Genomic DNA, 18190 nt, shown 5'->3' with positions numbered 1-18190 from the left:
TGTAGAATTCTGTGCCTGGTAGATACTCAGAGTTAACGCCAAGGAGGTTAAAGTAATGAGCTTGACAGAACGAGCACCATTTGCCAAAATCTGCAAGTTAAGGCTTACAAAAAAACAAGAGGATAGTACATGACCAACAACCAATGTCTCATCTCTAGATACAAGGTTTTTATTTCTTGCTTGATTACTGTTTGGAAACAGCAGTTGCCTACGTTTTTGCTTGCGTTTTTTTCTCCAAGTACATGAACATGATTTGATTAGCATTCCAAAACTTGTGGATAAGTGTGTCTTGCATTGAACTTGTATCCCATACAGCTTTGAATTCTGTCTTGCTTTACATGCTACAAGCCACTTACCATAATGTGATAAAATAATAAAGTTGAGAAATTATATTAATTGATGGAAAAATAAAAAGGAAAACTCTCAGGTGTTCCACTGGTTTATAGTGGATAAGCTGTATGCATGGGTATCCTTTTCAACAACTGTTTTCCAGGTGAGCTGCAGACTCATAAAAGCCTATTATAAAATGTAAAGAAAATCCTATTTCCATCTATGTGGAAAAGCCCAGATCCAGTATTATCTTGTTGCTCATAAATTTCTATAAACTATGTTAAACAACCAAAACAATCCTGAGTATGAGTTCTGAATTGTGTTGACCAACTGTCACTTAGGGTGATGTTTTGAATACAAAATATGAAATGTGACCTAAATTATTTTCTATATTTTTAGTTTTAACAGATATTTATGTATTGGGAGCATATCTGACTTACTTCTGTTATGTGTTCCTTTTAAAAAATACAAATAGGCATGCGCAAGGCATTATTTTCATTCATCCCAACTCCTTGCTGGTGCTTGATGTCTATTGCCTAGCAAAGATCACACTGTAAATGAAAGGGCTCCGTCATGTCAACCCGTATTCACCCAGAAAAATCCCAATTTGAGATCCAGCTTAGGAACAGTAGGCTACCACTTCCTAGTAGGATGAGCCTGGACTTGGCCAGACTCCACAATCAGCTTGTACACAGTTTATGTGAGGAATTTGCTCACTTGGGAGTGACTGCCGATCCTAATGTGATGTTAGAGACCTTCCATAATAAGACCCTGAAGGTTGCTAAGGGTTGTGTTAGTGTTGTCGGTGTTCCCAGAAGGATGTATTTCATTTTGATATTATTAAGATGAGTTGCAACTCTGGTCTGTACTGAGAACCAAAACAGGCGGCTCTGAGTGCTCTGAGGGCAGATAAGGAGCAGTTGGTTGTGAGCAAGTGACACAGCATGGCCTAGTGACCCACATCCTATTTACAGAGGAATCAAAGCATTATGCATACCTGAATCTGTTCCTTAGGGAGTTACAGTAAGGGCAGGTGATGGAACGGTCCTTATGGATGATGCTGCAGTTGTGCTGAGCTTGGCTGGCTACTTTAAGCAGCTGTTTAAAGCTGATCCTTCGGCTAGGACATTGGAAATCTCTGGGTCAACAGTTCTTGAGACTGATCATCCAGTTTGCTGTAAACCACTCAATCTCAATGAGATTGCACAGGTGGTGAACCAGCTGAGGGTAGGGAAGGCTGCAGGGATATTTGGTATCTGGGTTGAACTTCTACAGGCTGGTGGTAAGGCTGTCCTCCTGGCATTGCAAGCAATCTTTGCTTTCATTTGGGAGACAGGCTTCATCCCAACTGACTGGAAAATGGAACTTGTCGTCCCTACCTGCAAAGAGAAGGGTGATCGCCTGGATTGTGGCAGTTACAGAGGGATAACAATGCTCATGGTGCCTTGCTACAGTCATCCTCAGTAGGATCCGTGATCACTTGCTCACCTACCAGCGACCAGGGCAGTCTGGTTTTATACCTAAAAACTCTACCATCGATAGCATCGAGCACAAATGTGAATATTGGCAGAGTTTCTTTGCAGCCACTGTAAATTTTCATATAGCATTTGACTCAGTTGATCAAGCTGCCTTGTGGGACATCCTGAGAATTCTTGGGATCACCCCGAAGTTGCTGGACGTCAAGGCTGGCCTATTCACTGGTACTATGAATGCTGTGCAGAGGGGAGGTAGAACCTCTGCATTTTTCCCAGTTGATTCTGGGGTTCACCAGGGGTGTGTTCTTGCTCCTACCTTATTTAGTGCTTGCATGGACTGGGTGTTGGGCAGGGTCATGGAGTCCACCAGATTGTGGGGCATCTATTTTTGAAGAAATAAAATTCACTGATCTTGACTTTGCTGACAATACTGTGATCTTTTCTGAGTCAATGGAGGCTCTGATCATGGCTCTGGAGAGACTGAGTGAGGAGTCTGACTGTCTGGGCTTGCAAGTGTCCTTGGTAAAATTCAGGATCCAGGCCTTTAACACCAGAATCCCTGACGCCTACGAAAAAAGTCTTAATGCCGGGCCACCTTAAATTCCATTGCACCTCTTCATCAGGGATTTTGTTTTGCAAATGTGTCAATCAGCACAGGCAGCAAGCAGCCTGTTATACCATTCCCCTCCAACGCAGCTGAAGTTCTCCCAGCTCAAGTCTGTTTATCTGGGTGTGGCGTGCCTGGAATTGTATAGGGTAAATAATATATCGTCATTTTGAATAAATATATTTAATGTGTGTCTACAAAAATCTGGGTAAATGTAGGATGACAGGAAATGTGAGGCAAGAAATGTTAAACACATAACTTAAACAGAAACTTTTTTTAATAAAATGTTGACGTCAAATGTATAATGTTTGAAGACTGAAGTTGAAATATCAAATACTTTCACAAAAGGTATAACAAAACAAGTGCGCCTTTATTCAAGAAAATAACCAAAAAAAAGACTGATGAATTATGACTTTTTTCATAGGCTTCAGGGATTCTAGTGTTAATAACCTCTTGGACACAGCCATCATGTGTAAGTTTGTGGAGAGAGTGTCAGCTGCATTTAGTGGTTTACTTACCTTGGCAGCAACATTAATGTCTCTGGTGACTCTTTCTATGAAGTCAGTAGATGTATTGGGAGAGCACGGGGGTTCATGAGGTCACTGGAAAAGGGTGTGTGTTGCTCCCGATATCTTTGCAAAAGGACAATGGCCCAAGTCTTACTATTGCAGCTTAAGAAAATGACTTTTCATCAACTCCATATTCTGCCATGTTTTCTGCTTGTGATTGATATGTACCACCAGGATGATGCTGTCATGGAGACTGTCAATATATAAAAAGTTTATTTTATTAAAAATTACAAAGAAGGGATATAAAAAAGAAAACATAAATTAAGGAGAGTAAAACTAAGTTTCTATTGCTATTCTAGATCTGCACAGATGGTGGAATACTGGTATTATGCAGGAAGAAGAATAAGATGATGATGGTCATGTGGACCTCTGGTATTCAATCTATCAATGTAAGGACATCACGGTGCTTTGATCAGGTGGTGGTGGCGCAGATCACCAGACCACCACAGAAAACTGGAAAAAGAACAGCAGAGAAAGTAGGGGTTAGTACAGATTTCTGAGCCATGAAAAAGAAAATTAAATGCATATACAGAATATCAGGGTTACACTAAAATGAAGCTATGAAAAAGTCATGTTAAAACAATGTGTTTTTAGCAGTTTTCTAAAGTGCTCCACTATATTAGCCTGGCGAATTTCTATCTGCAAGCTTTTCCAGATTTTAGGTGCATAACAGCAGAAGGCTGGCTTACCACTTCTTTTAAGTTTTGCTCTTGGAATTATAAGCAGACACTCATTTGAAGATCTAAGGTTACTATATGAAGTGTAAGGTGAAAGGCATTCCAGAAAATATAGGATGGAGCAAGATTATTTTCAAGCTTTGTAAACAAAAAGCAATATTTTAAAGTATTTTAAAGTCAATTCTAAATGGTATGGGTAACCAATGTAGTGACATCAAAACTGGAAAGATGTGCTTGGATTTTCTTTTCCTAGTTAAGATTCTGGCAGCTGCATTCTGCACTAGTTGTAATCAATTAATGTCTTTTTTGGGTAGTCCTGAGAGGAGTGCATTATAGTAATCAAGTTGACTAAAAACAAAAGTGTGAACTAATTTTTCAGCATCTTGCAAAGTTATAAGGGATCCAACTTTTGCTATATTTCTTAAGTGAAAAAATGCTGTCCTAGTAATCTGATTAACATGTGATTTAAAATTTAGGTCAGAGTCAATAACTACCCCTAAATTCTTTACTTCTGTCTTGACTTTTAAGCCCAATGGATCAAGTTTATTTCTAATACCCTCATTATATCCATTTTTACCAATCACTAAGATTTCAGATTTCTCTTTATTTTGTTTGAGAAAATTACTACTCATCCATTCAGAAACACAAGTAAGACATTTGGTCAAAGAATCAAGAGTGTCAGGGTCATCAGGCGCTATTGATAAATACAGTTTTGTATAGCTTGGTATAGCTATGGTTTTGTATACCATAGCTGTGGTAGCTCACGTTATGCGGACCCGGGATATATCCTTGTGGAACACCATATAGAATATCATGTGTCTTCGAAGTATTATTACCACAACTTACAAAGAATTTTCTACCTGTCAAGTAAGACTCAAGCCAATTTAAGACACTGTTGGAAAGGGCCACTCAATGTCTAAGGCGATTCATAGGAATATTGTGATCAATAGTATCAAATGCGGCACTCAGATCTAAGAGGATGAGAACAGATAAACGGCCTCTGTCTGCATTAACCCTCAAGTCATTTACTACTTAAACCAGTGAAGTTTCTGAACTGTGATTTGTTCTAAAACCTGACTGAAACTTGTCAAGAACAGAATGTTTATTGAAGTGATCATTTAGCTGCATAATGACTGCCTTTTCTAAGATTTTACTTAAGAAAGACAGGTTAAAAACAGGTCTAATATTTTCGAAACAGAGGAGTCAAGATTATTTTTCTTGAGCAGGGGTTTAACAACAGAAGTCTTAAGACAGTCTGAGAGGACACCCACTCTCAGTTTATACATCAGATACTTCTTTGAAAAAAAACTTTTTGGTATTGGGTCAAGGATGCAGATGGAGGGTCTCAGTTGAGAAATTATTTTATATAAATCGAGTAATCTATCCTGGTGAAAGAATTTAATTTGCTTAAAATGGAATACAGGGGTTTAAGAGGATCAGAATTGGGGGGATGTACTATATTATTTCTAATATCATTAATTTTGTGATTAAAAAATATAGCAAAAGCCTTACAAGTTTCACTGGAAGTTTTTTGGAGGCATACATATGTTAACCTCTTATCACTTACAGCCCTTCCCCACCACAGAAAGCTTATGGTTGTCTATCCTAAGTTAGCAGAGAGGACACTGTTAGACCAAAACAAGAAGATGCATTTACTATTCTTTGTCTTTTCAATACCTAAACAAAACAATAAAGAATTTTTGAAACCAAGCTTGGATAATTTCCAATTTTTGGTCTCAATTTAAAGATTTCCAATTTTTTACAATGTCTTATTTTATCATATTTCCTTTATTATTGATGGTCTTCATAGTATGCCATATGTAATTCTTTTATCACTGTTTATGTCCAGAGAAGAGCAGTCCTGTCTTTTTCCCTTTGAGCTTGTATGGGTTGTACTGGTTCCTTGAAACACCACTGCTTCTGTAAGTCTTTGGCTGGACATGCAAGTGAGGCTTTCTCCATACTCTGCAAACAAGACACCACTACTACTACCTGTAATTATTCATATCTGAATGTAAGGCATCTAAGCTCAACCCACAGTGACATTTTGATGATCAGTTATTGGTTATTCTCTTCTCTGTTACACCTTTATGTTTACAACTTCTACAAAATTCAAAATATGCTGTGAGTGCTAGTGTCACACCACCATTTCATGTTATTCTGTTGTGATTCTGACAAATTAATGAAGTTGTGAGATCATTACTGTGATGTTTTATTAAATACCACATTGCTTTTAGCTTTCAGTGTTTAGTGTTCAGCCAAACAGAAAATATCCAGGCGCAACGTTTAAATGAATTTCATACTGTGTCATTTTGACTCTGAGACAGATTTTATGAAAATAAAGCATAATATACAATATAATATACAGAAATTTTAAAAATGAAACATTTGGGAAAAATGGAAAAGCCATCCAACCCATGAAGGTTTACTAATTTGATGTATGTAAAAACTAAACAGGTTTGACAGGTAGCAGCCAGTGATTCACTATATTCTATTTCAAGGAAAAATCTTGTAAAGTATTTACAACATATATTTATATGACAGATACGGAAGGTAAGCAAAAATGTCATCTTTTCCTGGCAGTGGCAAGATGGAACAGATTGAGAATTTAGCATGCTATTTTTGTTTAAAATTATTTTAATAATTGCCAGATTTATTTTTTAGATTTTTTTAAGCTGTGAACTTTATTTTCAAAATGTACTCAACAAACATATAGGTTTTACGTATGATTATACAGTGTCTTTACTTTTGTTTGTGCCTCTTCAATTAACATGTTGCAAACCTGAAAATCCACAAAATTGCTACAGATGGCACATATCCACTAACATTTTTTTGTTTCTGCTTCTAGAAAGAATTCTGATTAACTCAGCTATTAAGCTGCTGAAGAGCATGGACTGAACACAAAGAACACCAAAACCAGTCCAATAAATGGAAAGCAGAGAATTTATTAACCTAAATGTGATTACAAAGGGGCATTGGTTCCTTTCCATGAATTTAGTGCTATCATCTGAGCGGGAGCAGTGGGTTGGTCTCCCTTGGTGAATTGAGGACAATTATCAAAGCGTAAGATGAACCCTGCATGATCACCAGAGCATCAGAGCATTTGATGAATCAAGTACAATTTTCAATGCTTTTCCTCTATGATGAATCAAGCACATCATCAGAGCAGGGCTTGGGGAAGTTGTGCAGGATTGGTCACAATTCACCAGTGATGCTGCTGCTGTGTGTTGAGTATGAGCATTGGAGCAGTGATCGTGGCCACCTGCAGTGCCAAAATAGCCCAAAGGCTGGGAACCACTTATATAAAAATAAGGATCGAAGGCTGATGGGCACAAGTTAAGGCAGTTCTCCAGCCATATGCTTTTCTCTAATTGTATAACTCCCCACAACTGCTCAATTTTCATATTAAAACTTTTTACTTACCCTTCTTGAATAAACAGATAGCATCTGGATAGAGAAGGTCTCACTCTGAGGTCTCCAGACCCGTGAATAAGTTTCAACGTACATAACATGAGCATGCTGACAGTTACAAAAATGAGGTTCTCTTCAATAATTTGAAGTAGTTTTTTTGGTTGGCCAGCTCTCCTTTAAGCACAAATCCCTACAGTAGAGCTTCCAGGCTGAGCTTGGTACGCTCCTAAGTAACATACAAGAAATAAATCTGAACGAAAGAAGATTTCTTCAAAACTCTATTGTAAACAGCTAGTGGCAATGATAAGAAGATTGCTTAATAGACAGTCAGGTATTGGCATTAAGTGCGAAGCTCACTGAACTAGAAGACAGAAATCACAAAAAAACAGCATCTGCATCCTTGAAATTAAAGAGGTTATTGAAAGTGAAAATGCCATTGAATGCCTAAACAAGCTTTGGCCAACTGTGTTTCCAGCCCTCTGCATTTATTCACCTATTGTGAAAAGATGCCACAGAATTTATATGTCTACTAATAATAATAATACATTTTATTTATTTGTAGGCGCCTTTCTAAACACTCAAGGACACCAAACAATAGATAAAACACACATAAACAAAACTAGAATACAAAAATAAAAATCAGACAGAGCAATTGTAAATAAAGAAAAAAAGCAGTCTTAAACAAATGAGTTTTAAGTTCAGATTTGAAAAGTAAAAATGATTCAATATTTCTAAGCTCAGATGGCAGTGAGTTCCAGAGCTGGGGAGCAGAGCAACTGAATGCTCTGCTCACAATAGTGGTAAGACAGACGAAGGGGACAGTCATGTGGATGGAGGAAGAGGATCTAAGATTACGGGAGGGAATGGCAACATGGAGGAGGTCAGACAGATATGGAGGGGCAAGGTTGTGGATAGCCTTAAAAGTTACCAGGAGAATTTTGAATTGAATGAGTAACTTAACTGGAAGACAATGAAGCTGCTGCAAGATCGGAGTGATATGGTGAATAGAGGCGGTTCTAGTAATGATGCCGGCAGCTGAATTCTGGACCAGTTGAAGCTTATAAAGAGATTTGCGAGAAGGACCAAAGAAAAGAGAATTGCAATAATCCAGAAGAGAAGTGACAAGGCTATGAACAAGGATAGCAGTGGTGTGGGGAGTGAGAGAGGGGTGAATACGATTAATGTTATGCAAGTGGAAATATGCAGACCAGGAGATGTTATTGATGTGAGACTTAAAGGATAAAGTACTGTAAAGGATGACACCTAGACTCTTAACCTGTGGGGAAGGGGAGACAGAGGAATTATCAATAACAAAGGAAAAATGATCACTTTTGGATAATGTTGATTTTGTACCAATGAGGGGAACCTCAGTTTTGTCACTATTTAATTTAAGAAAATTTGAAGAAAACCAGGATTTGATTTCTGCTATGCAATCAATAAGCAAGGAGGGCGGAAAGGAAAAATTAGGTTTGCTACTGAGATAGTGCTGGGTGTCATCAGCATAACAGTGGAAATTTATGTTATATTTACGAAAGATATTTCCCAGGGGAAGGAGGTAAATAATGAAAAGGAGGGGCCCCAGGATGGAGTCCTGGGGCACACCTGAAGTAACAGCGGTGGGTTGGGATGTGAAAGTTTAAAGCTGAACAAACTCAATGCGACCTGAGAGGTAGGATCTGAACCAGTCTAGTGGTGTGTGGGTAATGCCAATCGAAGATAATCTATTAAGAAGAGCAGTGTGACAAATAGTGTCAAAGGCTGCACTCAGATCAAGGAGGATGAGAATAGTGATTAAACTAGAATCAGCTACCATAAGGAGGTTGTTAGTAATTTTGATAAGTGCCGTTTCTGTACTATGGAGGGGGCAAAAACGAGACTGAAACTGTTCATATAGATTATTTTGAGATAAATGAGAATAAAGTTGAATAACCACTATTTTTTAAAGAATTTTGTAAATGAAGGGTAGATTAGAAATAGGACGAAAATTACTGAAATATGTTGGATCAGCACCGGGTTTTTTTTAGTATTGGAGTAATTGAAGCAGTTTTAAAAGATGAAGAAACAGTACCAGTAGTAAGAGAAGAGTGGATTATAGCAGAAATAAGGGGACCAAAGAGGGGAGGCAGGCTTTGACCAGAACTATAGGGAAGGGGTCCAGTTGACAGGTGGATGGCTTAGACTTACAGACATGATCTGAGATTTCTGAGAAAGTAGGAAGCTGAAAAGATGAAAATGAGTGAGTTGGTGGGTGAAATTCAAATGAAGTACTGGAGGAATCCATACAGAGAGATTAGTGTATCTTATGGATTTTTTCATTAAAAACAGACATAAGGGAATTGCAAAAATCAGTTGAGTAAAAGTGAGAAGATAAAGACTCCGGGGATTGTGTGATATTTTTAAGCAGTGAAAACAATGACTTGGTGTTGCCTTCATTGGAGGAAATAATGTGAGTATAATAGTAAGATTTAGTTTGGGCAATACAGTCCTTGTAATAAAGTATATGTTTTTTGTACATCTCTTTGTGAACAGAGTCCAGTTTTTTATACAACCGTTCAAGTTGCTGGCCTTTGGCTTTCAAAAGCCGAAGTTCAGGCGTGAACCAAGGAGCAGAAAAGGAGAAAGAAACAGATCTAGTTTTTAGTTAAGAATACCATTGAGTCCAGTGATATTGTGTGAGACCAGTTCTTCAGGAGTGGATAAATTATGAATATCCATATGTGAGTCAATACAAGAGGAAAGAGAGTCCAAGTTAATATTCTTAATATTATGGAAAGACATGAGACAGGAAAGCTTAGTATTGGAAAGTGCAAGTTTAACATTGAATGAAATAAGAAAATGATCAGTTATGGGGCGTTCATCTAGAGTACAACCAAGTACTCTAATGATATTGAAATCACCTACTCAAAATTTATTCCTGGCAATTGTCTGCACACAGGCAAGGTGGGATTTTTGAGAGATCATAAGTTAGTTGGAATTTCTGGGGTGGGGTTTGACAAGAGAGCCTTGTGATTGCATTTGGGCGCTTGCACTTCTTGTGTAGAGGGGTCATGTACAGGAAGGAAACGCTCTGACACTTTTTATCTTATTAATATGCTTCCACTGCATCTCTTCAGTTTCTACTTTACAGCTCTCATGGCTAATGTTTCCATTGTCTCTTGGATTGTCCGAATATTTTGTTCAGGATCTAAGTGTTATGGTATCCATGATTACCAATGACAAAAGAAACTGGATGTTGCATTCACTCAGGAATGCAAGTTATTGGCCAAGGATATGCCCAGATTTTGTAACAAAAAATACTTTGTTCAACTAGCACTTAAAAGCATGGAGTAATCAATCTCTCCACTAGTAACCTGTAGCCAAAAATACTTGGCACAGGTTGAGAAGATGCCAACAAATTCTCTTAGTTGCTGATTGAATTGGGTGGAAGGAACACAGCTCTTTGTTACATTTTTCACCACACCTCATGAGTATTTGGCTTTGATATGATTGTCAGTTGCAAATGCCCTGCTAAACAAAATGTCAGTGCTGCCTCTCAAAATATTTTTCAGTCAACTCACTTGCTGTGCAAATTTGTCTGTAATGTGAACTTCATTGATTCCTTTTGGTTGCTAAAACCTTCTGCTAAATATTGTTCTTTTTTATTTTGCCAAAGGCACCATTTTTACTTGACATTATATTTTTATTTCTATGGTAAATCAATTGTTTCCATTATTGTTACCACGGCTCTTGAAATGGCTAGTCTTGCTGATCTTCATTGTGTGTCACATCTTTCCAGCGCAATAAAGAATTTTATGATACACTTGCCTCAAATCTTAAAGACTTCATTAATATAGACTCTGGCTGTTGATGACTCTGCATATGTGTGGATGGCTGGGAATGAGTTTATTCATGAAAAAATCATTGATCTTGAACTTCACCTCTCGTCTATTGAGAAAACTCGCCCTCTGATGTTATGTGCCATTTATTAGCTTTAACTGGTTTTTCAGAAAAATTAGTAAGAAGTTAGATCTCTTTTGTCTGCCTGTCTTTGAAACTGTAAAAGACTTTCCATTCAGCACTCCGCTTTGATTCATGATACGTCAGAGGGTGTGGTGTCTCTGTCAGACCTAGAATTATATCACTAGGCATTTATTCTTTGACCAATATGGAGCTGGTTAATTCCTCCTATAAATTTACTATCTTGGTTCCCTATTAAATTCAACATGGTGATCCCTAGATTTCTCTCTGATCCTTCTTTTACTTTCCTGAAATTAAAGTCACACCTCCCTACTATAAGTTCCTTAGTTTTACATGCTTTGCCGGTTTAGCAGAAAGTTAAAAAACATCTTGGCACATCTCCTATTTGGCACAGCTGTACCCACAACTTCCAGAATCCTGCCTTTTGTATTGATGTCAGGCCCATGGGCTGGTTGGGGCATTAGGACACTTGGTGACATTTTTAATGACTTTAGACTCTTAAAGTTCGAAACACTTAGGTCTAGGATTTCTCTTCCTCCTTCTTCCTTCTTTTGCTATTTGCAAATCAGATAAGTCCTTAAAGTAAATGAGGTTCCAGTATCCTCTGCAGTCTGATCCTACCTTCATTATATATTTTCCTGCTGCTTATCTTCCAACTTTAAGCCAGTATTATCCTTATATGCAAGTCTGCATCTGCTAGACCCTTCCCTTATTTTCAGTTTGGCAGCTTGACCATCTTTCTTCTCTCCCATCTCAAGGAGAGCTATCCTTACCCTTTCCCATGACAAAGTATTTATTGTTGGTGATTTTAACATTCACGTTTGTTGTCAATTGAAACCTTTGGTTAATGACTTTTTATTACTATTGGACTCATTTGATTTTATCCAGCATATTAATACTTGGTCACACCCTTGATCTCGTTCTTACTCGTGTTATTTCAGTTAATAATATTGATTTATATGATGTTTCTTTCACTGATCACTTCTCTATAATGATGGATATGAATATTACTGTTGATGTCCTGACTAATAGCTGTTCCCCACGCTGCTCGCGCTTTTCAAATTCTTCTATTATATCTGATTTTAAAGCCATTTTCTCTAGTCTTGATGTGCATGTCCAAAATAATGGTATCGATGATTCTATCTTAAAATGTAATTCTTCCTGTAAAACAGTTTTAGACTCAATTGCTCCGATCAAGATACGCAGTAATAAGGCGAGGCCTGCTCCCTGGCTAAATGAAACTACGCAATCGCTGTGCCATACCTGTCGAACTGCTGAACGGCATTGGAAAAAAGATTTTTAGGACTTCACTTTTCAATTTCCAGGCTGCATTTAAAAAAACTAAACAAGATTTCTTTGCCGATTAAGTATCCCATCATTCTAAGAATACTAGGGTCTTATTTAATTCAATTAATGCGGTCAATCCTCTTCAATCTGTGATGGAACTAAATAGCACTGTTCATTCATGTGAGCATTTTCTATCATTCTTTGTCAACAAAATGATACTATCCAGTGTGGTATTGTTCCAACTGGCTATGAACTTCCTACTGTTAATCATGACATTGTCTTAGAATTCTTTGATATAGTCTCACTTTCACAATTAAAAAGAATTATTGACACCCTTAAACTATCTCCCAGCCCCCTCGACATAGTACCACCACGCCTCTTAGTGGAAGCCTTTGATGTTTTGGGCCCATCCTTACTATCCATTATCAATGATTCTATAAGTGCGGGAGTTGTGCCATCATTCTTTAAACATACTGCAGTCAGTCCCCGTCTAAAAAAGGCAGAATTAGATCCTTGGAGTTTTAGCCAATTTTTGCCCAGTTCCCCAACTGCCATTTCTGGCTAAAATTCTAGAAAGAATTATTTATAATCAATTGGTCGATCACCTTAACTCTGATAATTTATTTGATATCTATCAATCTGGCTTTAGGAGTTAACATAGTGTTGAAATGGCCCTCCTGAAAGTTTTTAACGACATCTCTATTATTACTGACTCAGGTGACGCGGCAGTCCTTCTCCTCCTTGACCTGTCCGCTGCCTTTGACATTATTGACCATGAGATATTGCTGATGCGGCTTGAACATCTTGTTGGGCTTAAAGGGGTTGCTCTTAACTGGTTCAGGTCATATTTAACTGGTAGACACTTTTCTGTTACTTTAAATTCCTCTTTTTCGTCTACTGCTCCTCTTAAATATGGTGTTCCTCAGGGATCCATTTTGGGTCCTATTTTATTCTCTATATACCTTCATCCTATTGGAGCTATTCCTAGGAAAGTTAACATTTCTTTTCACTGCTATGCTGATGATACTCAGGTTTATATTCTTGTCTGCAACTTTGCAATAAATCAACTCCACAACTGTCTTTCTGAACTAAGATCCTGGATGGCTAACAATTTTCTTGATCTGAATCAAAATAAAACAGAGGTGCTTATAGTGGCTCCATCAGCTAAAGCACAAATTGGTCTTGGACTCCTCGGGCTCTTTTGCAAACCTCAAGTCTGAAATCTTGGTGTTATCTTTGACAGTAACCTCATTTTTGAGAAACAATTAAATTCTGTAGTCAAGAGTTGCTTTTTCCAGCTTCGACTATTAGGTTAGGTAGGATCAAGCCTTTTTATCTTCTAGGGATGTTGAGAAGGCTACTCATCCTTTTATTTTTTTCTCGCCTCGATTACTTTAACTCGCTGTATTCTGGGATTAACAAATCCCTGATACACAGGTTACAGCTGGTCCAGAATGCTGTTGCTTGCTTTCTGGTTGAGGCAAGAAAGTATGACTCTGTTTCTCCTATTTTAGCTTCTTTACACTGGCTGCCTGTCAGTTTTCAAATTGACTTTAAAATCTTGTTGCTAGTTTTTAAATCTTTATATGGGCTTGCTCCTGCCTATTTATCTGAATTGTGTGCTTTACACCAGCCATTTAGAGTGCTTAGATCTTCTGGTCAGTTGTCTCTTGTTGTCCCTCGTACCAACTGTAAAACCAAGGGGGACAGAGCGTTTGCAGTTGTTGCTCCTCACCTGTGGAACTCTTTACCTCTTTACATAAACTAGTCATCTACAATTGAACCGTTTAAAAAAAGATTAAAGACTCATTTCTATTCACTTGAATTCCGTGACCTTCAGTAATACTGATGGTTTCCTCATTGTGATTATATAACATTACTTCTATTTATTATGTATTTTATTTATGTTCTTATATTTTATTTCTAGTATTATAGTATTTCTAGTATTTGTTTTTTTTTTCTTTTATTCTATTATTGTAAAGCACTTTGGCCACAGCATTCCTATGTTGTTTTAAATGTGCTATATAAATAAATTGACATTGACAATATCATAACCCCCAAATATTAGGATATGCAATCCTTATTTGTGCATCGCCTGCACCTCAATCCTTGTAAACTTTATACTATGCATTTGGCTTCTGATCCCAGCTATGACCTTTCTCTTTTACATGTCCCTGGTAATTTTCTCCTTATGTTTAAGGACTGCTATCCAGTTTCTGCTTTTTGCAGTAATGTTTCTAACTGCCTATCCAATATGTTAATATACCCCTTTGGTCTCATTTATTTCTTCTTGTGGACCTCTCCTCTCTTACCTTGACTTGTATCTAGCAGAGTTTATTCTGCATGGATACTGACTCTGCTAAACTAATCTTAGCCACTCACTGGAAATGTTCTGACTCAAACTTCCAGAAATCTTTTCTTTAATCTAGATTTACCGGAACTTTTGGAAGTGGAATCGTCTGGCTCCAATACACATAAGCGGCAAGCTGATGGAGCTGGTTCATGGAGAGTGTACGCCAGGCCACCAGTATTAATTATGAAATATCCTCTTTCCTTATTCCTCTCTCCTCTTTGGGGCTCCATGTATCTGTCTGGCCTGTCAAATTGGTCTACACTGGTATCAGATTATTTTAATCCTATATAGTTGTAATCACACACCTTGAGTGATGAATAGAAACAAAAACTGACAGATGATCGCAATCTCCTCAGTATTTTTTGGCTCCTTTTTAAAGATCCCGCCAGATTAATCTTCTCTCCAGCAACCCCTGCAACCTCTGAATCTGCCCAATAGTGTTACACTGCCGGAGCTGCTGGGAGATGTAGGCTATTTTAAGTAGTGCACCTGCACATATAAATACTTTCATTTAAAAATTTGAAGTTTTGCACTCACTACTGTTCAAACTCCTTTATTACAGTAAACAAGTAATAGCTGCTTATTTTGGGTATATAATTTAGTTATAGTAATTCCAAAAGTACATAAGGGGTTAATTGAAATATGAACAAGCACTCCTGGGGAGTACTCCCAATCACCTTCAGTGCTCACACTGCAACAGGAACCTGGTTGGAAAACATTACATTCTTTTACAGGACTGTTCACAAGAATTTTCATTTCCCACATTCATCATCATCTGGTCTTGTTATATTGGACTCTCTTGGACTTTATTGTTAGAGTTTATTGTTTACTGTGTACTGTATATAAATAATTATCTGCATCGGGGAACAGGGGATGACTTTTGCATATTCATATTTCCGTAATATTACTTGTTCCATTCATTATTTGATTAATTTATGCTTTATTATTTATCTGTTCATTGAGTTGCTTATCAGTGTCTCTGTGTGTGAGTGCCAGGTCAAGGCAGGGTGTGTTCCAGGGGTCCCACAATAAAATAAGCAAATCAATATTGGAAGGTATGAATTTTAGCATCCCCGGAACCATTACTTATGATTAAAACATTTGTTTACACTAATAGCTAAATTAACACTAGAATTCATGAAACCTTTGAAAAAAGTTGTAATGCTGAGCCACCTTTAATTCCTTTGCACCCCTTCATCAGCGCCTTTGTCTTGCAAATGTGTGAATCAGCAACTGCAGCAGCAGCCTGCTCACTCATACCTCACCAAGGTAGCTGAAGCCAAGTCAGATGCTGAAGTCTGTTTATCTGGAAGTTAGGTGTCTGGAATTGTATAGGGTAAATAATATATTGTTATTTGGAATATATACATTTTGTGTGTGTTCCGTGTCTACAACAATCTGGGTAAGTGTAGGATGACAGGAAATGAGAGGCAAGAAATTTTGAACATATAACTGAAACAGAAACTTTTTTCACATTATAGTATGTGGGATATGGCCGATAGCTTATCCCGGCCAATACCCCCAAGCCGCCAGGTGGAGTCCTCCCTGCAACGTGGAGACACCTTGAATGCCAGCAGGGAATACTGGACAATGTAGTTTTTATTCTCAGCCCTGTTGGATACCTTGGGACCCGCTAGAAGACACTGCAGGGAGGCACAGAGACTATTTGCCTTACGTCCAGGAAGTACGTCAGAGTCACGTGGAAAAAGGGAACGATGCGCTTCCTGGGTGAAGAAAAAGAAGGATTTTTATCTGACCGGGAAGTGTTACAGCCCACATGGACAGAGAGGGTGAAACGCTTCCGGGTCAAGGACAATAAAAAGGACAGTGAAACACCAGAGCTGAGCTTGGAGGAAGGGTGGCTAAGTGTCTGGGAGTTGGAGGATTGGTTTATTTGATTATTGAGAATTATTTGATTAATGAGTATTGTGGAAGAGAGGGTGCTTGGTGCACGTAATTATTATAATAAAAATAATAATTATTGGACTTTTACCTGGTGTTTGGTGGGTACCTGAGGGTTCAAGGGAGCAATAGTGCCCCCTACTGTCACAAGTAATAATTGACAAAATGCTGACGTGAAGTGTATAATGTGTGAAGACTGAAGTCCAAATATCAAACAATTTCAGAAATGGTATAACAAAACAAGTGAGCCTTCATTCAAGAATATAACTGAAGAAAAAGAAATGATTCAATTTACATGTTGCTGTCAATATGTAAAAACTGAAAATCAAATACCAATTGCATGGCTGGTTTAGACATAAGAATGGCTGCCTCTAAATCAAGAGGTTGCAGGTTTGAGCCTGGGTCTTCCCCCCATTTACCGTTTTGAGTAGTGAGCTGCTGTTATTATTACTATTATATAATAAAAACATACATTTGATTTGAGGCTGTAACAGTCGGTGTAAAGTTTTGCGACTTGTAAAAGATATCAGTGAAGGGATATAAGCAGACACACAAATATTGGTGAATCATATCTTCTTGCTATTTTGTTGTTACTTGAATTTTTTTTATTCAGTTTTATTCTTGAATAAAAACACACTTGTTTCATTATATCTTTGAGAAATGATATCAAATCTGTCTCTGCCTCTCTCATGCATGCACACACATATCCATGCATGAAAGTGCAATTATTTAAAAAGACTATGTCATTTGAATATGAACTGTCCTTTGAACATCTTTTTTTGATCTTGCTCAATCTCTGCGTTATGGTGCATTGTACTGAGAATGTAAACAGACTTTTTGGGCGCATACACCATTCAGCATGGCAGCTAAATTGAATAAATTCTTTTTCTTTGGTTATATTCATGAACAAAGGTGCATTTGTTTGTTATATCTATTGTGAAAGTATTTATTTTATATTTGGACTTCAGCCTTCACACATTATACACCTCACTTCAACATTTTATCAATTACTATAACACGAAAAAACTTTTGGTTTTAGTTATGTGTTCAATGTTTCTTGGCTCACATCGTTGTAGACATGGAACACACATGAAATATATTTATTCCAAACAACAATATATTATTCACACTATACAATTCCAGGCATCTCACACCCAGATAAACAGACTTGAGCTGGGTGAACTTCAGCTGCATTGGTGGGGCATGGGATGTCACTGATTGACACATTTGCAAAACAAAGACCCTGATAAGAAGAGCGAAGGAATTTAAGGCATTATGACTTTTTTCATAGGCTTCAGGGATTCTAGTGTTAAACAAAAAAAAAAATTGATGGAGAGATTTCTCTCCAAAAACCTGCATTTTACAGTTTATTACCAAGACATTTTATGAGGCGCGACCCTGTGGTATAGCGGGTCCATGGCTGTTTTAATAAAATAATCCATTGGCAGACTCATTCTCCATGGGCGCACTCACACAGCCTTTGGGGTTTTGGTGAAGTAAATGGGGCGAGATGCACCTGCATGTGAAGGTGTGGTCTCAATTTCTTCATCACATGAGAAAGGTACAAGACAGGAGAAATGAAAGAGGATCAGAGGTTAGCGAGATGGAGAGAAAGGCAGGAG

The sequence above is a fragment of the Polypterus senegalus genome, chromosome 3, assembly GCF_016835505.1.
Source record: "Polypterus senegalus isolate Bchr_013 chromosome 3, ASM1683550v1, whole genome shotgun sequence".
NCBI classification, from domain to species: Eukaryota; Metazoa; Chordata; class Cladistia; order Polypteriformes; family Polypteridae; genus Polypterus; species Polypterus senegalus.
This window is presented reverse-complemented; position numbering follows the sequence as displayed.